Below are 24828 nucleotides of genomic sequence, written 5' to 3'. Positions count from 1 at the left end.
GATTACCAGAATCCGATGGTGTAACAGCGAACAACAGCTTGCAGATAACTTGACTAAAAAAGGTTCATCATCGTCAAGTTTGCTGGACATTATACAATGCAATGAACTTAAAAACTTTTAAATATTCATTTTATTAAATAATGGGGAATTTGTGAATGTATTGGTCTGATTACTTTACCAGACACTTGTAATCATTGTGCCATTACTTGTTGTTATTGAGTAATTATTACTTGTTTACATGTGTGCATGTGAGGGTGTTACTTTGGTGATGGTTCTTTCTAGTTTTATGACAGGCCTGGATAAGGACCTGTGTATGTGTATCTGCCTTGAGGGCAAATAAACTTTACACTGATAACTTGCATAAAAAGGCTGAATACCTGGTTGAATACTTTGGTAAATTATTGGATCAAAAGGTGGTTTCTGACGAACGAATAGTTCCCATATTGCATGAATGTGGCCCAGATGTCTTTAAACAATTCACAACAAATACAGAAAAGTTTCATTTTACAAAATCTCATCTGCGCTCTGAAGAACAAAATACATTGTTGTCCATTGCACATCATGCTGTGTCAATGAAGTTTATTAAAATACCAAATTTTGTTCTTCGCTTGGAAAATTTGCCATTAATGATATCAGTGCTCGGTCGTAATATTAGATTCATGATTAATTTTCTTGTAATTGTTGATCTGGATTGCAAAAACCTTCAAGAATTAAGTACGGCTATCAGTAATGGTGTATTAACTGCTCATACAGTTCATTTATTGAATACAACAATACTGGAACCGGCAGCATATTCCTTTTTTGGCCAAGTGCTTCACTTTTGTGGATCTCGTTCTCTTATTTTGACTGCCAATAACTTAAGTTCTGAAAAGATAGCAGAACTGAACAATGCAGTTGTGGAATATAATGTGACAATGAATGATTTACAAATTTCCGGTTATTTTATGACAAATTCAGCAGAATATGAGCTTCTTGCAGAGCTACTGAGAAACGCCAAAACCAGGGTATTTGAATTTGAAAGATCCTGCGTAACGTATAATTCTTTGTCATCATTTTGCACTGCTCTGCAGAAAAAACAGGTCACATTATCTCGCTTGTCCATCAAGAGAATGGCGTCAATGTTCCCGACTGATGATGACATCATTGAGATTTCGAGGTTAGCTCAAACAGTTTACCAGTACTTCAGTTTGAGCCCACTGAAACTGAGTGGATCAAAAAAAATTATTTTGCTCAAAGAGATTGGAAAATTGTCGAGAGATCGATTGGCTTTTTCACTCGATCAAATCTTCGAAAATTTTGCTATAATCTGGTCAAGAACGAATGAGATAGACGCTGATAAGCCTTTGGTCAAAGAAATTGGACCAGACGGTGGATTCATGTGGCTTTATGACTGCAAGCTCCTTGTGCCACCAGGTGCTGTTAAAACAAAGACTAAATTTTCCATTTCGGTCAATAATTTCTTTGATGATTTCCCAGATGATTTGCTTCCTATCACACCTATCATTGAATGCAACCCTTCTATAACATTTGAAACCTCGGTTACTTTGACGATGAAAACAAATTTCTACAGTAAAGATAACTGTGAAATTCCAGTTCAAATTCTGTACAGTGAAAAAGACGGGAAATGGACAATGATTAAAGACTACAAGTTGAAAACCGAAAGTGAAATTGTGTTCGAAGTAGACCACTTCTGCAAATATTGCATTGGGAGTGCACAAGGCATATGTGAAAATGGAATATTTACTTTTATTAACGATCTCTACATGCGAAAACAGACAGCACAAATTGTATCTGTTTTAACAAGAAATCGTTCCGACCACGAAAGTAAATGGTTGTCTTTGGAAAAACAAAATTTTGTTGGAATTTTGCCTCTTGAGGAACAATTAGACGTTGGTCTCAAATCGAAGATTGAAATAAAAATTGTTCAAATAGGCAGTTCAACTTGCCTATATTCAGCCCCATAGGATTTTAGAAGTCACAAGGGAGATTGTGAGACATGGATTTTCTCGTTTCTATTTTAACCCAAGTGGTGATTCGATTTGTGACAAACAAGGACTAATTCGCATCAATTATTCAATAGGCTACTGCGAAGGAATCATACAAGTACCTCTAATTATAGTCTGGCCTATTGAAGAGAGCAAACCAGAAAACATCAAGGTGCACACTGAAATATATACAGGACCACACACGACTGGAACTGTGATCAGGGGCAATGCACATGCAGAAATACAAGAACATGGGTCGAGTCATTCTATAATAGCAGGTGTAACACCACAATGAGTTTTCCATTTTCATTTGTTCTAATGAGTTTTCTCCAGAAATGTGTTTCATTATGAAAGAGGCTCTAGATAAAATTCACTATTCTTATGAGTGCTTATCTATTGGTTTACCATATAGCCCTTAGCAATTTAGCCCATAGCCCTTAGCAATGGGTTTCCATCAATTATTTTAATTTTAATGAAACCAAAGGTAAAAATTACATTCAATGAATTACACATCTTTTTACAAACATTACTTTTCACTTTTTATGGCAACAGTATCTTTGGCCATGTCCGCTCCATTGCCTATTAAGGGGAAGGTCTGAGTTTTAGAAACATGCATTAGATGTGCTTGCACATTTTTGCACAAAAGATCGAATCTTGGTTCATTTTCGATAATGGTGACTGGTGGGTCTCAGTACTGGTTTCAAATATTTCAAATTTGATCGAGATTTCGTTTTAACATAATTTAGTGCTGAAAAAAACTCCTCCACATCCACCATTGAACTCTTTCTCGACCCACTGGAGTGGGGTTAATTCAAAATGAGGAATTAGGTGCGGTCCGAATCAAATATTCGAAAGGTCCGAGTCCGGACCGCAGTCTGCTAGTTGAGTTAGCCCTGCACTAAACATCACCCTATTGCCCATCAAAGCTTAAATTGTTTAAACATTACCGATCTTCAATAAATGATTTATAGTTATGAAAAAAGCTCAAACTTTTAATAACTCTCAACCCAAAGACATAGATTAAGCAGAAAGAGAAAAAAATATTAGTTTTGACCCCAATAATATCAATTTGTAAAAATCCATCCACCTGTCCTGACTTGGACCAATTGTTTTTCGCGAGTACAGTCCAGGGGTTTCACAAGTTGTCATTCGAATCCGACAGCCAAGTATCTTGTTTGAATATATTCCAATATCTCTTAGGTTTGCCAGTAATATTATGCTTTCTACACTTTTTGTTTTCCCAATATTAGGTTGAAAAAATTTATTGAGCATGGGTTTCCTTAATCCTACTACTCATATATGTATATTGTGTAAATATAATCCAATATCTATTACGTTTGCCCTTAATATTATGCTTTCTACACTTTAAAATCTATTTTGTTTTGCCAATATCATGTTTGCTTTTATCTATATTTACAGTTTATACAATCCAGTTAATAATTATTCAGTTATTGTGCAGGGCTTTTGCTGGGCCTCTGGAATATTTCATTGGTTTCCCACCCAAACAAAATGGTTGATAATCACTAGCTTGAACTTTTGGTCAATTCTTTTATATTTAAATTTTCGGCGCTCCAGAAGTTTGTGTACCAATATGGAGGTAAGTTGCCTACTTTACATCAAGTGGCGCGTCGGTGTGGCTCATCGTGCTAAGCATTAGGAATATGCTCGCCACCGTATCTCTGATTGGACAGGGGGTATATTTATTTGGCTAACACAGACAGTCCCCGTACTCGTAACAGAACTAAAATAAGTAAAATTGGAATAAAAGTATGGCCTAACCTTTATGTGGTACACACACTCCGAGAGTACCAAATTTTATTTGTAATTTGAGGGAAAATGTCTTTCACTTCATATTTATCTGAAAAACTACTTGTAACAAGAAAGAAAAACAATGTAATGAAAACAGTTTGGCTCAAATATTTAAAATAAACTCTGTGTGTATTGTAATTTATAGTCATGTTTTCAATTTTGGCAAGTCATGGCCAAGAATACAACAGTTTTGTGTGAAGTGAAAACGAAGTCCAAATAAAATAGCAAACATCGCACGATTTATATTTTATATAGTGTTCATATTTTAGAATAGGTAATTATTTCTTCAAGTGTTGTGTATTCTTGCATAGCTTTTTATATTTATATGAAGAATGAGATAAAAGTGTTGTTATGGCATAAATGCTGATATTGCGACTTTTTATATATTAGTGGCATCTAGTGGATATGTTATCCTTCGATGTTTCTATGAACTTTGACTCTTGCCTATATCATATCAATTTACCAAGTACAGTAAATTAAGCCATTTTCTAACCATTCAAATTCCACTGTAAGCCTTTATGCAAGTTAACTTGCCCCACCTAATTCGTATATTGTATAGCATATGTATACGTTTTTGTGTTTTTAGACCAGAATTAAATTAGCTTAAATTAAATTAGGGATTTAAAATTAGACTTTTTCGATGTTTCTGAAGCAAGCAAGAAGAAAGTTTAGAAGAAAAACCAGGTGATTTTTTATGCCTTCGCTCTAACATGGTTTGAAATAAATGTTACCCAGTCAGGTGAAAATTTTGTTTTGTATTTTTTGCAGTATTACTAATATTCTTTACTGTATATTATTACTTCAATACTTATTTATTTATACATACATTCAACAAGTGAAAACACCCTGTGAAATAACCTTATCAAACAAATGAAACTAGGAAGAGCGGGGACTTCTTGTAAAGGGAAATATAAATTCAGTTTTGAGTCTAGTACTGTGGCCCCCTCCAACTCTTCTGTGGCCCTTTTGATGGGTCACAGGCCCCTGGTTGGATACTGCTGCTTTAGAAGGTATCTTTATTTTCAGGTTCTTCAATTAAAAAGAGAGTTTGGTTTATCATCAGGAACTCAAGAAAGCCTAAGCAAAGGAGACAAAAATACAAAAGAATCTCCGAAGTATGTCCAAAAATAGCCAGCATCGAATGGGATAGGAGATACTTTTCATCAATTTTTGATCAATTAGAATTTATTATTATCAAATATATTATTTCTGTTTCATATCAAATTACGGTAGTGTTTGACTGACCCAATTCAAATGTAGCATGTTATATAACTTTCTCGCAGATTATCCCGATACATCTTGGTAGTTTTGTGCACTATGGTGGCCCATCGTTGTCACACATGAAATTGAAAAAAAAATTAGAGAATAAAATAAAAAACTTAAAATAAAAGTAAAATAAAAAAAATAGTTGTGAAAAACATAAAAAAAAATTAAAAACAAAAGTGAAGAAAAATTTAAAAAAAGGCAAAAAAAAAATTAAAAATAGAAACAGAATAAAAAAAAGCAAAATAAAAAATTAAAAAAAAAAAACGTCTATAGAAAGAAGTAAAAAGATTGCCGCGTGAGGCGGCCCATCGTTGTCACGCGTTTTCATTTTGAGAAAATTTGCTTCTGCTTGGGACTAAGGATGTCAAGTATGAGTACTTACAACGTTACAAGTATTCGATTCTTATCCGATTCCTAAATTTCCGATTCCGAATCTCGATACCTCGACATATCTTACCGAAAAAACATACCCACCTAAGCAATACCATACGAAATCAAACAAGAGCACGATGTTTCAAATTCTGGACGGAAAAGAAGGCCGAAAGAAACTAAGTAGTATGGGTATCCAATCTGTCACTGGAGACAAAATCACACAATAAAAACGAATCCTTCAGAACCCACAGAGATTTTTAAAATAAATAAACGTTAAAGCCTTCTAGCGAAATATATATATATATATATATAGTATATATAGTGAAGTTTGCGGCATCGTAGCAACTCAACATAGCAGTAAAGCAGTTTATACATATATGTGAAGGAATTGCCACAAAATGTTACATATTGTTTGCAATCCAAGTTTCAAACTCGAGAATTGATTCCAGTGCATCGGAATCGATTCTAGTAGATTCCACGAAGAATCGATTCTGTAATCGAATCCAGACTCGATTTCGCCGTCCCTACTTGGGACCAACTTTGTCATGCATAATCCTACGCGCACAAACGATGTTCCCTGGGTTCTAACTCACTACTGATTTTCTTGAGCAATATTCAATAAATTCAAAACGAAATTGTTCTATAAATTCTCCATGCTACAAGTTCAACTAAAAGTACGGTAATATATTTATTTAATGATAAGAGAATATAGAATTGAGTATGAAAATTCGGGAAATTTGTTTTTACGTGTAGAAGGTAATTGAATTGGAGAATGCTGCTCAACTGCTCAGTTGACCGGACACTCTTGCGATACCGGTACTGTCTGACTGTACCTGTACCCATGCAATCACTCATGAAACGAATGTGAGATACGGATAGTCTAGCTAGTAGAACAGCGTTTCCAAACCTTTTTTGGTCGCGGACTATTTTCTCACCGGCGAAAACCTTTGCGGACTCAAGGTGCATTTATTGCAACCGTACTATGTGTGAAGAAGTAAATGAAACCAAACACAACAGATTTTGAACGGTACAATATTCAATCCATGACAACGACGAGAATTTAAAATGTCTTTCTACTTTATTTTAATTGTGTTCATGGTAGAACTCGCGGTTGAGTCGACGGGTTACGACAGGATAAAAGCATTACTTCTTTAAATGCCACGTCAATCTGCGAACATAATAATGTGAGAATATATTGCCCGATTTTATTTAATTTTGATACATATTTTTTTGCGATCTTGCGAATTTGTTATCGCCGTTAGAAAAATCCTACTATCTGCTATAAATTTTCAGAAAGTACAACTTATTAAGAATATATTTAAAGTATATATATTAGTAAATCAAAAATACATATTCATCGCCTTGCTTTATTATTAATTTTATGTGATCTTTTTAATCTGCTGTTTGTCTGAACGAAATAAAAGCAATACTACTCAGAAAATATCATGACAATCCGTGAACATAAAAATGCGTGGCAAATTGCCCGATTATATTTTGTTTTATTTCTTATTTTTGTGAATTCGACAAACCTGAGCTGTTCGTACAACACTTACGGCGGTTACTGTACGTACCAAATTACCAATGTGGAGAGAGTAAAGAAAATAATCCTAAGGGAAAAAAATTATGGTGTTCCCCGTTTTATTTTAAGTATTTTGTATTGCTGCTTTTCAATTTAGAAAATTTGGGTTGCCACAATTGACACCTGCCAGAAAAAAAATTCTTACTCGTTGTTCGAACTCGCGAAAAACACCATCTATCCCGTTACGTGTGCAGACTTGTGTTTTCGTCGGAAATCCGCAAGTGATTCCCATCGTTTGATTAAGCGATGCGCAAGTGAACTGCTGCGTCACCTGTTACCAAATTTTCGAATAGTAAATTGTTATTCTAATAGTTGAATATTCGAATATATGCCCAGGCTTACTCATTATCCAGTAAATATTAACTCGATTAATGTTATGTGAATAAACTTGCTTTTTATGTAAATTCCAACGTAAATCGTAACTGCTGATAGTTAAATTTCGCAAAAACGTTCGTGGCCCGCAGGGAATTTCTGGCTCGTTGCGGACTCATTCAAATGCTCTGCCGACTTATTTGAGACCACGAACTCGGGTTGGGAAACACTGTAGTAGAATATAGTGAATTGAGGGATGGATTAAGCGCAGCCAGTTACAGGTTGTACAGCAAATTAATTACCAGCATGGTACCGGTTATTGTAATTGTCATGGCGGTACGGTGTTAACTGTACGCTACCGGTACAGCCAATGGTTCGTCCAACTTTTTTGCTGATAATGGTGCTCCTTAAACCTAACTTTAAAATAAATTTTTGGGGATAAATAAATTATAAGTTAGATGTTGTTATAGACAGATTGACCATATTCTACTAGACCAGGGGTCACCGACGCGTTGCCCGCGGGCACCAAGTCGCCCGTGAAGACCCTATGAGTCGCCCGCAGGTCTTTTACAAACTAAGCTTAGTAACGTAAGCTACATCAATTAAATTTTGTCTTGCTATTCTTGTATAAATCACACTTATATGGGAATCGAGAATGGCACTATATTAATTATTGTAGCCATCAACCTGATTTTTATTTGACTTCAGTAATGTGACGGGTCAATTAACACTCTTCCAATTATGACATCACACTGATATTACTTACTATGGACCCGCGGTGTTTCTTGTCCGTTGGTTTGTGGAGCAGCAATAATATAAATATTGATTCCAAAGAAAAATGGCAGAAAAACGATGAAAAACCCACCATTTTCACGATGAATGGGGGTGGATATATTTTTACCACCATGAAAACAGCATGCGCCTGTCTCATTTGTGGGCGAATGTAGCGACGGCAAAGCGAAAAGATATTTCATGGCTTGTCATGCAATCTACCGCGCTAACTATCCACTGGTCAGCGCAGTACGGGCAGAAAAAGCTCGCGATTCAAATCATACAGCAATTCTATTTTACGAGACCATTGTTTCGTTCAACCTATCTTTGTGAATAAACATTTTTGACATAAACTCAGGATAGGATGGATTTACATATTTATCCCGGGGAAGAAGATAGCCGATAAGACGGCTTAATCATATGGCGAACCATGGCCTCTCGTCCGGCTACCATTTCATCCCGGGTATGGGATTAGTTAGTTCAGGGTGGTCCAACCCCACATGTGGCCCGCCGCTTCATTATCTGTGGCCCGCGTCCCATTTGCGCGAGGGGTAAACAAAAAGTCGTATTTGGTGTTGTTTTTATTTTAAATATTTATCTGGCTGTTCCTGTTTTTGGTCGGGAATATATGCTAACAAAATAGGCTTCATAGAAAACTGAAAATCGAATGAGGAATCTATTCGCCTAGGTTGGCTATGCCTGATAACTAAATATTAATGCCGGGTGTTTTTTTGTAACCAGCCTAAACAGTATTACAAAAAAGCTGCCTATATGTCAGAAAATTGAGTAATTACCCTCCTGTATCTCAAATTTGGTACAATTCGGTAATCAATCAATCTGCAGTTACGTTAAAGTTATTTTGTAAACATGAGTTTAAAAATAAAGCTGACCAATTTAAACATATTTTTGACTGGGTGTGGGAGGGAAAATACCACTATGCTTGCTTGATAGGTCCGCAAGTTGTGTCGGTGACAATTTAATATAGCAGTTTCTCTTTTTGATACTTTCTCCGTTATGAAAAGTTTGAAATCTTACACTAAGTGTAGATATAGTAGGATTTTTGCACGTTTTAGTGAGGTTTTTTTGTGGTTTATTCATGCTTCAGCTTGAAAAAAGTCAAATAATGATCAATGTATTTGACAATAAAAGCGTTTGTTTTGTATTGCACTGTTTACATATTCTTGGCACTATTGTGGCCCGTGAACAATACAAAAATAATAGTGTGGCCCGCGAGGTCGACAACCTTGGACCACCCTGAGTTAGTTATTTGTTTTCGTAAGCATGGACTTGATGGCAAAGGAACCATCCCAACGGCAGCAAGGGGTCCAGCAATCCTCTTGCACATAACTATCCTCGCATGGGATTCTAACCTGCGATTTTAATGCTTAGCACACTAACGATGGCCACATAGCCGCCATTTTTTAGAAGTGTACATTGAATTGGTAGCCCGCGGCTTGATCTGTACCCAGAAAGTAGCCCTCGGCCTCGAAAAGGTTGGTGACCCCTGTACTAGACTATCTGTATCTCCCACTCGTTTCATGAGTGACTGTATGCTGGGTACCGGGTACAATCAGACGGTATCGGTATCGCACGAGTGTCTGAAAAACTGAGCATTTAAGCAGCATTCTCCAATTCAATTACCTTCCACAGGTAAAAACAAATTTCTCGAATTTTCGTATTCAATTCTATATTCTCTTATCATAATTTTAAATATATATATTACTTCTAGTTGAACTTGTATCATAGAGAATTTATAGAACATTTGTATTTTAAATTTAAATTTTGCTTTTTCTTTATTCCGTTTTTATTTTCGTTTAATTTTTAATTTTTTCATTTTACTTTTATTTTGAGTTTTTTATTTTTTTTTTTTTTTCAATTTTACACGTGACAACGCTGGGCCACCATAGTGCACCTATGCAAACTTCAATGAAAAAAAATCATCTTTTATACTCAGAACACTTCAAGATGAAATCTACAACTGGTTTCCAATGTAAAATGTCTTGATACTGCTTGAGAAGTTTCATCATGAACGATGAACAGGTTTCCTAGGTTGGACTTCGTACTGTCAAAAATAAGGTAAAGTTGAGTTAAATTTTTCACATTCCAAGATTCAATTTCCCCTTTAAGACTCGCTCGTTCAGAGATGCTCTTTTAATTATCTCATATTGAGTATATCCTTAGTAACCAATTCATTCCAAATTTATTCATGCCTTCCACTCTGAACAAGGCTCTGTACAAGCATTCACTGACATGTTAGGAGATTCTATATTTTTTAATGATTGAAATCTTTACGGTTTAGCGTTGTCGATTTAATTTATTACACCCAGGGTGAGGTGGTGGCTTGAGGTTTGAACTTTGAGGTTTCAATATAATTAGGTCCAACACAACACTTAACCCCAGAGGTGTGAAACATTTTATGTCATTGGGCCATATAACCAACTTCACACATCTAGCTGAGCCACACACAAAAAAGTTTTTCCACAACAAATTTGAAAATTGACAGCAACAGGAGCAAAAATCCTTATGTATTTTTCCCCCTTTTTTTTTAAAGATAAAGTGTCAGATTAGGATTTTATGCTTGATGGGGAACTCAGGTAGCCAAGCTCAAATTCTTATTTTGGTTTTTTAAAATAAAATAATAAAGTCTTATGATATTTTACATTTAGTAAATAATTGACTAAAAGGTGACATGAGATGATAATTTAATGTCTTGCTGGGACCGGTTTGAACTGGCATGTATAAGTCCGTCGTGTTGGCTGTGAAGTATTTCATCAGTTAGGCCAAAATTGAATAATTTACTATTCCAACACTTTCTGCATTGTCACTAGGGTTTTCACAAATCTAATCATTTACTATTAAAAAAGAAAAGAGCCAGTAAGATGGCCTAACTATAATCTAAATCAGGGGTGTGCAACAGGCGGCCAGCATACTATTTTATTGTGCAGTAGTTGAAGGACCCCTGTATGTGCCACTTAAGTTACTCAATGTAACACTGTAGATCCATGCCAATAATTTGCATGTGTATGTGACCCTACAGGACGTGACACTACGGGGAATTTTTCCACTTTGAAAAAGCAGCCTCTATCTATATCAAAATTTCTACATTTCAGGCCACTTTGTGTATATTCTCAAAAACATGGGTGAAATTTTAACTTTTTTGGTGGAATAATTGCAGTCTAATAAAATTCAAGTGTCGTTTGATATGAAAAATACAAAACAATTACTGTCACTACACTTTTAAAAAAATTGGTGAACTTGAACAGTTGCTTGGAATGCCCCACTTAATGATTTCGACTTGGTTGTGCATTTTTCTAAAACCTGCAAAATTCAGTAGAAAATAACTCAAGTACTAGAGAGTCCTGATGAAGTATGGGGACCATGTTGGCATCAGAGGTTGAAGATTCTAGTTCACACCTCACCAATTGGGTAGGAAATTCGAAACCAGCTGGAATAATTAAAGTTTTTCCAAAAATAGTAGCCCCAATATGTTAGTGGCTGCTTCTACAGTCTTGTTCAGAGCAAAGGCGTGAAAAGTTTGGATGAAAAAATTGAAAAATATGAATAGCTGTCTGAGAGACTCTTCCATGGCTTTTGATTTCAGTCATTTAATTTTAAACTTAATAGCAAGCGTGAGGCTATTACTGTGTAAAGATAGGAATACTTTTTAAGGCATGCCCAGTCGCTGCCGTATTTCTTCTAACAATGGCTAAGGGCCATGTTTGACTGACATGATTGCCAACCCATTGTGCATCCCTCTTAGTGGTTTTCAATATGAGTACTCTTTAATGAATAAAAATCATCTCTTATATACAGGAACTTCAAGATGAAATCTACAACTGGTTTCCAATGTAAAATGTCTTGGCAGTTTCATCATGAACGATGGACATGTCTCCTAGGTTAGACTTCGTACCGTCAAAAATAAGGTAAAGTTGAGTTTAATTGCCAGATTCCAAGATTCGGTCGCCATTTTGAGACTTCGTATATTCATTAATTAAGAAGACTGAAATCTTTTTGGCTCAGCATTGCAGTTAAAACAGCTTTGGTGATTGCTTTTGTAATGCCTTGTTCAGAGTGGACTTGAAATATCTTTTCCTATCCACAGGCTATTTGAAGATGTTATCAATCAGCAATTTTGTTCCTGTATTATAAAATTTCAAACTGCCACGAAGAAGTCTCCTGGATTGCCTAACATAAGAGGTGGATGCTTTTGTTATTTAATTTTGGGAAAAAGTTGATGAGATCGTTTGTCTGGTTTGTGTCAAAGCTCTTTATGGAAATAGCTAACCAGCTAATTCAATGTAGGATAGGATATGATTTACATATGTATCCCACGGTCCCGACCTGCGGTTACGTGAACCACCCTACGGCGGCGATCAGTCCAGCAACCCTCTCGCACATAACTATCGCCGCATGGGATACGGACCTGCGAGCCCACGCAGAGTAATCAGAGGTGCGGTGGCGAGTGTATTCCTAACGCTTAGCACGATGAGCCACACCGCCGTACCGGTCAAAGTCCTAGGTTTTAATTTTTTGCTTCTTTCAAAATGTCTACTCATCTCCATGAATTGATAAATATTTCTCATTTGGCCTCAAAACACATTTTCTGGGCCTAAATAATTCATTTTTGGATTTCAGTTAAAAATTCGACTCTTACTTCGCACGATCGGGCCCAAAAATTCCAGCCCGGTCCGACCCAGACTAATTAACTGGATTTGCAGGCCCGAGCCCAAAGCAAACCTGAAATTTCATATTTTGTTTAGGAGTTTTTTGAATTGTCATTGCAGAGTTTAGTACAGTATGTTTTGATGAGGCAACTTTTTGCTCTCATGGTCAAAACATGACTGAAACGCCTCATTTAAAAAAAAAGGGCAGCGATAGAGAAGCCCAACTCGACCCAAACGTACTGATTGACATTTGTGGCTTGGACTTTAGATCTTAGCTCTAATTTATTACACCCTGGGCTAGGTAAAGGGCAAAGAATTTATCTCATGACTTCACTCAAATAAATGTTGAAATAAAATCCACCATATTTGCGAGATATAAAACATGTATCATCTCTTGTACTATCCATACACTTTCTATTACAGAATCTGTCATCTCCAGTAAAGTAGACAAATCACTCAAAAACAGACATCAACCAAGATTAGCTAAATATTTTCATTATTCACATGGATCATATTGACGGCACCAATCAGTAATGATAGTGATACATATTTTTGGAAGGATCAGAATATTCAAAATTGCCCTTAAATCACACTTCATTGGGATGATGGGTGTGGGGTTTAACCAAAGATCTTTACCTACGACATAATTATAGTTTGTTTTGAACCACTCCACAGAACAAAAGAATTTAACGTAAATTCCACCCAATTTTTGAACTTTGTTTTTCACCTATTGTCAAGTTGGGTTGCTGTGAGTTTCTCAAAATCCTGAGGATTCATATGAAGGTATTGATCTCTAGTTATCTATTGAGTTAGCAAATTAATTTTAATTATATTTTCAAATTCCTAAAATCTGTACGCTTTAAATCTTACTTGAGGTTTCGTTTGCTTTTCGGATTCTTTTTTCAGTTTTTTTATTTTGTTTTTATTAATTATTTTATCGTCTATCGCTGATTATGGAGTTAAAATAAACCTATACTTCCGCAATAAGTAATAAAATGTATTAAACTTGTGGTGGTAACTGCTAATCGTAAATTATGGTTGGAGAGCAAACAAACTTTTGGTTGGGTTGAAAAAAAAAACAGATTGAAAGAATAAATCTGAATATTTAGCCATTTTTCAAGCGGTTTCATATTGTACCTCGATTTGCCCCTTTCAACAAGGCTTTTAGAAGAAACAACATTCTTCAGGTTTTTAGTTGAGTTGCTACGTGCTATTGGAAGAATTTGTTTTTCTTGGATTAGGATGAATCAGTCTATGTTGAGTTTTTGTTCAACCTTTTGTGTTTTTGATTTCAATACATTTGTGCTTTATACTCTTGTTTCATTTTGGTGGTGGGGCAGTAACAGGTATTTAGACATCCATTAACTAGGCTTACAATATTTCTGAAGCAAAAAACCGGGACGCTGCGAATGGACAAACCAACCTTGGTTCGATTCCAGGGGTTAGTAGATTACAAGCATCAAAATTAGCTGTGAATCGCATTGAAAAAATTCCTTGTCTTTGCTTCAAATAAAAGAAATGTTTCAACTCATCAGAAAACTTGCGTTTTGTTTCCGGCATTTTTATGATTAAACGACAATACAGTTGGGTGTTAAATTAACGCATGGTTCATGCTTCATATCATTACTATGATATACCAATTTTTCTTTCTGTCTGAACTAAAAAAGTGAGACGCAATGTGGTTGTAAATCGGCTGCATCCGTTAAAAAAACAATTTTGCAATGGTATTAAATGGGAAAATCATTTATGACTGTCGTACTGCAATGTCGGGACATTTAAGTCTAACGCCGGGACGACTGAAAAACATGCTGAAACAGGGATTGTCCCGGCTCAACCGGGAGCGAGAGTTTTGATATTCGTCAACCAGAGAAACAAGCATTGCAACAAAAATAATAAAAATTCGGTATAGACTGGGGGGTGCGATACGTCCAAAGGGTCATCAGAGTCAGCTCCCCCCATATACACTATTTCATATGGCGCGGCGGTGTGGCTCAACGGAATACGCTCGCCACCGCACCTCTAATTACTCTGCATGGGTCCGCAGGTTCGAATCCCATGCAGGGATGGTTATGTCCGAGAGGATTGCTGGACTCCTCGCCGTCGTTGGGTGGTTCACGTAACCGCTGGTCAGTTACGGCTTCCTCCACCACCAAGTCCATGCTTCCGAAAATAAACAATATAACTAATCCCTTACCCGACTTGGAATGGTAACCGGACGAGAGGCCGTGGTTCGCCATATGGATAAGCCGTCTTATCGGCTTTCCTCTCCCCCGGGATAAATATGTAAATCCTATCATATTCTAAACCCACTCGGGAGTCCGGGACGTATGGTAAGCCTACCCTTAACTACACCACAAAGTTGTCGGAAATGCTTTATATCTAATACGTTGTACACAAATCAATAAAATTTTATTTGTCAAATACAAAATCGCCCATGATGAATATTCATGCTGTAAGATTTCAGTTATTTATTTCGCGTGGTTCTTTTTTTAAATTTGAGGTCATTCTGTCAATCATTTTACTCACGTGACCAACTTCCAACAACGAGATCTCCTGATTTGTGACGTCAATAATAATGTTGTATAGGTTGACCGAAGAAGATTACATTTATTGTCAACTAATGACTTGTTTGCAAAATGTTCGCGGAGTCGATCGCTGACTGATGCTTTGGTCTGGCTTGCAATGGACCTTTCCCCGACCTTTGACCCCCGAAAAATTCTTCCATACTTTACCATTGCAAAATTTTCGGGGCTATTCTAAGAGTGCTTTTGCGAGTTGGCGCCTGTGAAATGGGGTATGTGTTTCAAACCATCATTATGATTTATTGCATACAACAATCTGTTTTCTAAAAGTACCGTTAAAGAATTTCAGCCTAATCTATCACAGCTATTTCTACACAAATTTTTATTACTGCAAATAAATTAAAACTCCTAGGAAAACAGGGTGACCATTGAATTATCTGACTTACATTTAAGTTTCCAAAACACAACTGAAAACTAACAAATAGAGTTCAAAAATGCAAAAAAGAGGTAATGTTTATGACCACGCTTGGAAATCTGTCTGAGTGAGAAAAGCAATTTGCTGATTGGCTAATGTCACGAAGTAAACAAGGAAGTCGATGCTCGGGGAAAGGTCCTGTTGATTCGTTTGCGATCAGGTTATCGCTAGAGGGAGAAAAGCGTTGTTACCAAGGGAACGTCAGTTGTCAAACTGCTGAACCGTAGGGTAATTTTGTAATGCACTTTCAGGCCGATGCTATGCCTTAAGACTGCGTGATACCAGTATGTCTTATGGTACCAGTAAGTTCTAGGAAAGTAAGACTGGCATAATTTGATCAATTACTTCTTAGTAATAGCACATTATCTCGGGTACCGGTATTCTGTATTCTTTGATTCCTTCAGGTTCAGGATAGGTCTGTAGGTTAGGTATGATATGGCCCGGTATATCCATGCTAACCAAGACAAACCATAAAAAATTGTTCACAACAGCAGGAATCAGGATAGTGTGATACCAGTGTGGATCCCAAAATGTTTTGTTTTTCTGATTTTTGGTTTACATGTATGCTCAAACAGCCAAATGAATTAGTTATGCTTCTTTAGTTTACACACGGGTAACTTGTGCGAATAACACGATTGTGTTATTTTCTCTAAAACGAAAATTTTCCACAAATTTGTTCCACGATAACGATAACATTTATTTTATTTTTGTACGCACACGGAATTGTGAATCTGGTAAATACGTTCATTGGCGGCGAGTTTCTAAAGACAACGCAACTTTTTGATTGAAAAGCGGTAAATTAAAATACTGAAAATAAAAAAGTTTTATTGAGGCCTGCGAAAATTTAAAAAACGCTTTTCTAGGCAGTGAAAATCGCAAAATTTAGTGTGTCTCTGGCACACATTATGTTTTGTCGGCGTTTAGAAACATATCGTCACTAATTGAGGGCGGGATTTGCCTGATTATCCATTACTTTAAATTGCCGTCGTATATTTTCGTGTTAACACGATACAAGGTTTGAAACGCGACTTTTTCCCGGGTTGTGAGGATGTATATAATATAATTAATCTAAATTATATTCAATCAATTTTATTGTGATGAAATAAATTTTACTCTGAGATATTACAGCATATTTATGAATTTTTCGAACGGTTTTATCTAAAAATAATCAGAGTGGCAGCATTTCGATAGAGCGGAGTCACTGTTAACAAGTACATCTAAATGTTTGCCGAATTCGCAAAATACGGATCAAAACAATATTTAATCGAACAGTTTACCTCACGTTTTTATTTTTATGACCGCGGATTGCAATGGTATATGAGAGTGGTGAGGATTTTATTTTGTCGACACACACCGCAGGTTAAATTGAAGACAATTAAATTAATAAAGCAAGACATTTTAAATATGCCCGTGTCGGTCACGAATTCATCACTTTGCACAACAGAAAAATATATATTCGTTGTTATTTTATTTGTTGTAAAAGTAGACTCTTTTAACAGGTGGCATAATCGCGGCGATGAATAGTATTTTATAGTATTTTAATTCACTGCTAAACTTTATATATATGTATATTCATTGTATGAAATGAATTATACTCTACACTTAACAGGATTTTATATAATTATATGAGATTGTTCTAACGGCGATAACGAGTTGGTAAGATTGCAGAATTACGTATTGAAATTAAATACATCAGGCAGTTTATCTCGTAATTTTAGGTCACAGATCGCCGTGGACCGAATAGTAATGTTTTTTTTTTTTTTGACGTAAGAAGAAGCAACCGCGAGTTACGTTGGACACATTAAATTAATATATAAAGATATTTTAGAATCTCGTAGTTGTCATGGATTGAATCTTTTACGTAACAGAATGATCATTATACGCTGAAAAGACGGCTCATTTAACGAGCGCGAAATCGCGGTGGGTGTTACAGGCGGCAATGGGAATTTCCGATTTCGAAAATCCTGGCTGCGCTGGCAGTGGTGGTCATCTATTCTCTACTAATTTATTTCTAATTCCAAACACAACAATATGTTACACATAATAACAATATGGTTCACATAAATTAATATACAAATATACTGGTAGGTAGTAGAATACCTCAGGCTTAAATATTAGAAATTCTAAAGGCATAATGGATTTTCGATTGTTGTTGCCTGTATTGCCAATAAATTTTATTACTCTCAGAAAATATACACAATTATCTGAATACAAGTAGTATTTTTGTCAATAGACTTAGAACTCCTTGGCTATCTTTTCATATGGTCATTTGTACAAAGTGAATAATTTTAATAAACTGACTGTGTCACAAGTTGCTATTATTTTTTATTGATAGCTATAAACTATCAATTTACTTTGTGTACATATACTGTTGGTTTGTGGCTTCATTCTGATATTTCTATTGAAGCTTATTTCCTAATTTACTGGGTTTTAATAAACTAAAACAAAAATGTGTTATTTTCGATTTTAGAATGTATTCGGAATTCCAGATTCGAAAACATTATTTTAGAATGTATTCGGAATAGTTTAGTATCCGGAAATGGCCATCCCTGCTGGTATGGGTACCTGCTCATTTTACAAATTTGAATATGTCTGTTGTTTGCCAGTAATTCTGTAAATGAGCTTAGCATATTGAATGTACCAGTCTATGATGAATATAATTTGAAATTTCAGTAATTCTAAGATGTGCTAAAGTAGATAAAATGGGAACCCAATGGAGAGAGAGAAAGAGATTTATTTCGTCAACCAGAAAAAAAACAGTCATAATAATAAATAAATAATGGCTATAAAAAAAAATACACTTTTTTTCGGTATAGACTGGAAGGAGCGATATGACCATGCGGTCATCGAAGTCAGTCCCCTCCAAGTTTACGCTGATAAGTTCACAGTAAAATATGACTATTAGAAATGGTTAAAGCTCACGAAATAAAATTTGAAAAAACACACAAACGAAAAATGAAGTAAATTGAAGTAAATAATTTTTTTTTCTGTAAAAGCAGTTTTTGAATGATGAGATTTGTGAAATGGAACAGTTTGGGCAAATAATCAACTATTACACTATTATTTGAAAGTGAGCAGTAAGCCCCACAACTAAAAAACAGTTTTGGCTATTGGACTACTATACTCAAATGTAAATTTGGACACATAACAATTGTTCGAATCTGCAAGGAGCCAGCCTTACATGTACGAATAAATTTCAGGAGATAAACAACATGGTACTCATGTAAAAACAATTGTTTAATTTAAAGAGAGGAATCAGCCTTACAACAAAAAAGATTTTTGGCAAATGGGTGACTAAAAAACTATTATATATAAGAAACAATTTTGGTAAACATACGATCAATGGTCATATATATAAATACAATTTAGGTTGTATAACTATTATTTGAAGCAGTGAGGGAGTAAGCCTTTCAAACAAGACAACAACTGTGGCATATGAAAAACTAAAATCAAATATTCAAATTGGTAAACGATGACTATTATTTGGAGCAGCAATAAATCAGCCTGGCAAATAAAAGGCAGTTTTTGCAAATATACAATTAGCCCTCATCTATAAGTGGAAATTTGAATAAATAAACATTATTTGAAGTAGCGAGGGTCGGCCTCTCAAATAAACGAAAGATTTTGCAAATGCACAAAATAGTTCTCAATATAAAAAATATGGATGAATGAATGATGTGAAGGTAAGGCAGTTTTTGCAAATACACAAATAGTACTCAATATATGAATAAGGATAAATAAACTATAATTCAATTCAGCAAGGGTTCAGCCTCAAAATTGGATGGCAGTTATTGCAAATAGTACTCATTATATGAATAAACTATTATTCAATTCAGCAAGGGTTCAGCCTCAATTAGATGGCAGTTGTTGCAAATACACAAATAGTACTCAATATATAAATATGGATAAATAAACTATTATTCATATCAGCAGCCTCAATATTAGATGGCAGTTATTGCAAATAGACAAAATAGTACTCAATATATGAATATGGATGGATAAACTATTATTCAAATCAGCAAGGGTTCAGCCTTAATATCAGATGGCAGTTATTGCAAATACACAACAAGTACTCAATATATAAATATGGATAAATAAACTATTATTCAAATCCACAACGGTTCAGCCTCAAAATTAAGGCAGTCAGTTATTGCAAATAGTCAGTCAGTCAGTCGTTTATTTTTCACCAAAATGAAACATACACGTAATGCGAACAAAAATTAGAAAAAACATAAATAAAGGCATTTCATGGTGAAGGGTGACGCGAAAAAACCAATGTTGGTTATCTAGCAGCGACACCTGGGATAAATGTCTAACTTTGATACAAGTAGAATAGAATAAATCGAACACATTTAAGCAGTGAAGGAAAGAATGTCCAAGAAAATCCAAAACCGTAACAAAAAAAAGAGACTCCAGGCACAACCAGGGTAATCATGGGCAACAGTATAGTAATATAACAGCAGTCCGACCACAGTCAGCGTCATGGAACCCTACAAGAATATTGCTTTTGAGGCCGCGCGGTATGATAGTGGCCATGTACGCCGGGATACGTAATTAAGGCAGTTAGTTATTAGGAAATATATTTTGAAATATAAGCACATCTTGATGGTTACAATTATCTTAAATATGGGAGCAAGTTCAAGAAAGTATTGGCACTGTGGTATGGTTTCCAGAACTGGAGTCATTGGAAAATTTGAGGAAGGAATTGGTATTGGATGAAAATACAATCCAATTCACGTAAACAGAGAAATGGAAAATTAACAGGTAAATACATCATTCAATTCTATGTTGTGAACTAAGAAATGCAAAAAGTTGAAAATACCAGACAACACAATTAGAATATAAAATATAGAGACACTAGTTTTTAAGAACCAAATAACAATATAAATAAATCAATATTAATTCAGAAAGCAGGATCACTAAATCAAAAAGACCCTTATCATAGAAACCAGAACAAAATATGACCCATGAATTATTCGATTATATCCTTAGGTAGGCATAATCTCACCCTTTAAGGTTTAGTGAGGTAATCAATTACTGGGTACATTTTTGCATATACAGCGAAGGGCAAAACTGGGGGGATTATGGAAGAGAATCACTAAAATCGGATCCTTCACAACAGCCTTGATCCAGGTTCTGGGGGACACTTTTATAGGCTGTGGATCTGAACAAGTATTGAACTAACAATGGCAAGGCAAATGCTGATAGCACATCAAATCAAGGTGCTGGCAGGAGACGGGTAAGAAGAAAGTAAAAATTTTTTATACTTTACTTTGAATGTGGCATAGGTGAGGTCACGCAAACCATTGGGAATACTATTCCAGGTTATAACGCCTTTATATTTCAAGGAGTTCTGAGTTTTGCCCGTTGAAAAGCGGGGTACAAATAAATTGGATCTTGTCGAAGAGCGCGTATTATGTTCATGTGCGTTACTAAGCTTAACAAAATAATCGTCAAAAGCTGCAGGCAACTGGTGGTTGTGAAATAGATGCATTACTTTAGAGATTTCTAGTTTGTGGATGTCGGATAGTTTTAACACCTTGGTCTTATGGTATAGGGTGTTTATGTTTGAACGAAAAGGCGCCCTAGAGAGAACTCTAACGGCCCTATTCTGGAGAACCTCTAATTTACGCAAATTTGTCTGGGTAGCAGAGCCCCATGCAGCTATGGCATATTGGATGTGTGACTGGAATATGGCAAAATATACGGTTCGCAGGTTAATATCATGGACGTAATGCCGAAGCTTGCCCAGAATTCCCACAGATCTTGACAGTTTCTTATGGATTTCAGTGATATGAGTGTTCCATTTTAGATGACTGTCAATATGGAGTCCGAGATATTTATGAGAAGGGACAACTTCAAGCGAAATACCATTAATTTTAACAGTAAAGTTGGCAAGTCTAGTGCGAGTTTTGGGACAGAATATCATCACCTTCGATTTATCAACATTCACTGTGAACTTATTACAAATCATCCAATCATGAACTTTGTTTATTTCAGTGTTCACTTTGGTTTGGAGCGAAGTTAAGTCTTTTGCACTGTGAAGCAGGCACGCATCGTCGGCAAAGAGTTTGGTCAAAAAATTTGAACTGTTAGAGAAGTCATTAATTGCGATCAAGAATCCAAGTGGTCCTAGTACACTACCTTGAGGAATTCCGCAATAGATGGGGAACACTGGAGACCTGTGAGAATCCACCTCCACAAATTGCGAACGACCGGACAGGTAATTAAATAATAGATTGCCTGCAGCACCTCGGAAACCATAATGTCTAAGCTTATGGGATAGAATTCTATGATTGACGGTATCAAAAGCTTTCTTCAAATCGAGAAAGATACAACAGACAAATTCTCCTTTGTCCAGTTTATCGAAAATGAAAGAGGTTAAATCAAGAATAGCGTGACTGGTGGAAGTATTAGTTTGAAATTTGTACAAAATTTAAGGATTCTCTTATATAATAATTTTTCTAAAATTATACCTATAGAGGGTAGAATGGAAATGGGCCTGTAATTTGATGGATCATTTTTTTTACCACTTTTAAATATGGGAACCACTCTAGCAATCTTTAAAGAAGAAGGGAAAATGCCTAATGTAAAGGCTGAATTAAAAAAGTGGGTTAGTGTAGGTGATATTATATCGGCAACTGTTCCTAGAAAGTGGGATGGAACACCATCGGGCCTAACTGCTTTACTCTTTTTCAGATTTAAAATTATTTGGATAATCTCCGTGGAAGAAGTGGGTTCGAGAAAAAAGGAGTTTTGCATTGGAGCACCCAAGAAGTCGGCGAATGATTTTGAGATATGTGGGATTTTATCTGCAAGATTCTTTCCGATTGTCGAGAAGTATTTATTAAAAACACTGGCAATCGTAACTGGGTCGGTCACTGAAGTACCGTTTTCGAGTTCCAATTCTGAGATGGATGTATTATCTATGGACTTGATCTTAATAATGTCGTTAATGGTTTGCCATGTGCGTTTAAATAATAATCAATAAATAATAATAATCAATAAATAAATGGTTTTTGTGTTGAATTAGAAAAACAGTGATTAGTCTTAAATATGTGGTTCATATATTTTATTTCTGACTGACAGTGGCTTTACATAATGATTAATGGAGTGTGACTGGTCAGAATAATCTCATCATAATGTGGTAAAAGCAAATGCTGCTATTTCAAGCACGACTGATTTCTGGTTAATAATTCAACCAAATCAAAGCAGACCACACAAATTTTTTTGAGTATGCTTTTCAGGATTTATTTTGTTCTATTTGATCTCGGAAAACTGGTAAACATGATATGGCGCAAATGTCTAGTGAGAGTTGGATTCCATCTAAAACCAGATGAGACAGCTGCAATAAAAGTCGTTGCACAAATGTAAAAACCCTAGTTATTACAGTAATACAGTTCATTAGGCTTTTAATAATTGCGGTTATCATACAAATATACTGATAAACATTATTTTTCGGTTTCTTTAGTTTTATGGTGAGGGTGATTGTCACTTGTCTCACGTAGGAAATTTCAATTCAGACCATTTATCCAAATATGATATATGGCACATTTATTAGATAGTGCCAGTAAACAGTTCAGGAAGCCCATTAGAAGTAGCTTTTAGTTTTAGTCGCTTGTACTGATATACAACGTTTTAAACTTCTATTTAGACCAGATGTGACGAACCAAGAAGTTTCGTGCGACCAGCGTTTAGTAAAGCGAAAAAGTTTCCAAAAATCTCAATGAGCAAAATATTCATTGATGTTTCTTTTCTATTTATTACTGCAATATATAGGTAAAAAATAACATCAGCTGTATGGATGCAGATGTTAGTTTTGTTGATGGAAATCAAGTAGACTAAAAAGTTGTACAAGCCCGCTCACTCAGCGGTGACTGATAAAATGGTCCGAGACAGTTCGATTTAGACCATATTATATATTTAGGTTGTCTATTCTGTTTTAACATTTTGGTTGAACATTTAAAATGCATGTACACTTCCGGTTACAAAGTCCTTAATCTTATTATTTATGTCTCTTCCCCCATTTAAATAGTGTAGTTTGCGATACAGAAATAATATAGTAGTTTCTCCAAGTATCTGAAATATGAGTGACCGACTAGAAGATGTAATCAGAGGATGTGTGAAACAATTTGCTTCAACTTCAGATTTCACAACCTTTGCACAATCTGGGAATGGACTCTCGCTCAGTATGCAAAATGTCACAACGATCATTGAAAACCACAGATTCTCTGTTGAAGAACAGAAGAAGAAATTGTTCTGGCTTTGGGTTGATAGGAACAGAGCGAATGCAACTCCACAAAGAATGAAAAATCTTGTGAGGCAATATTATACAGCAGAACAAGCCGCTCCTTCTGAACTTATTAGAAGACTTGAAGATGTTTTTCAAGAATGTATAAAGCGATTTACACCCAAGGAATTCAAAGAGTTCGCAAGATCAAGGCAGGGGTTATCTCTTACTGAGCATGAAGTTGACACTATCACAGAAAATAATAGATTCCCAGTGGAGGATTGCAACCTTAAATTGCTGTGGAAATGGAGACATTCCAGATATCTGAATACTGATGATGCAGCTGTGATAGAAAGAATAAGAGCAGTGGTTGGGCTTTATGTTCAAGATGCAAATCAAGTTGGGGAAGAGCAGATTATCCAAGAAGAGGGAGACAGAATGTTGAAATCATTCAAAAAACTTTCAGTGAAACCAACTGAAGTCTCAGAAGAAAAAGAGTTTCTTGATGTAGTGAAGGATTATACAAAGAATATGTTGGAATCTAGATTGAAACCTGTCAAAGAAAAAACAAAAATGGATGATTTTATATTTCCCAAGGTAACCGAGCTAACGGAAGTAAGATCCGACAAACAGACCAATTTACAATCAGTAGATTTTACAAAGATTCACTCAACAGTCAACCATGTTATGTTGCTAGGAGACACAGGTTTTGGGAAAACAACATATTCAATGAGATATGCGTCATCAGCATTGGAGAATAAATTGAACTTTTCAGAAGAAATCAAGATGGTTTATTTTGTTGATGTTTCTAAATTACAAGGTGATTATCCATCAACTGCTTTT

The 24828-nt window shown here is 35.6% G+C and overlaps 2 long non-coding RNA genes across 2 annotated transcripts; both read left to right on the top strand.

Moving 5' to 3' along the window:
* Positions 1-4375: 4375 nt before the first annotated feature.
* Positions 4376-14031, top strand: LOC120325392 (uncharacterized). The gene is made up of 6 exons (XR_013477684.1): positions 4376-4478; positions 4821-4909; positions 10049-10170; positions 11908-12017; positions 12197-12291; positions 13182-14031. It is a non-coding gene; the product is annotated as an uncharacterized LOC120325392 (long non-coding RNA).
* A 6073-nt stretch (positions 14032-20104) lies between these two features.
* Positions 20105-22725, top strand: LOC144425822 (uncharacterized). The gene is made up of 4 exons (XR_013477678.1): positions 20105-20519; positions 20817-20994; positions 21756-21978; positions 22455-22725. It is a non-coding gene; the product is annotated as an uncharacterized LOC144425822 (long non-coding RNA).
* Positions 22726-24828: the final 2103 nt, after the last annotated feature.

The sequence above is a fragment of the Styela clava genome, chromosome 8 (genome assembly GCF_964204865.1).
Source record: "Styela clava chromosome 8, kaStyClav1.hap1.2, whole genome shotgun sequence".
Lineage (NCBI taxonomy): Eukaryota > Metazoa > Chordata > Ascidiacea > Stolidobranchia > Styelidae > Styela > Styela clava.
This window is presented reverse-complemented; position numbering and strand designations above follow the sequence as displayed.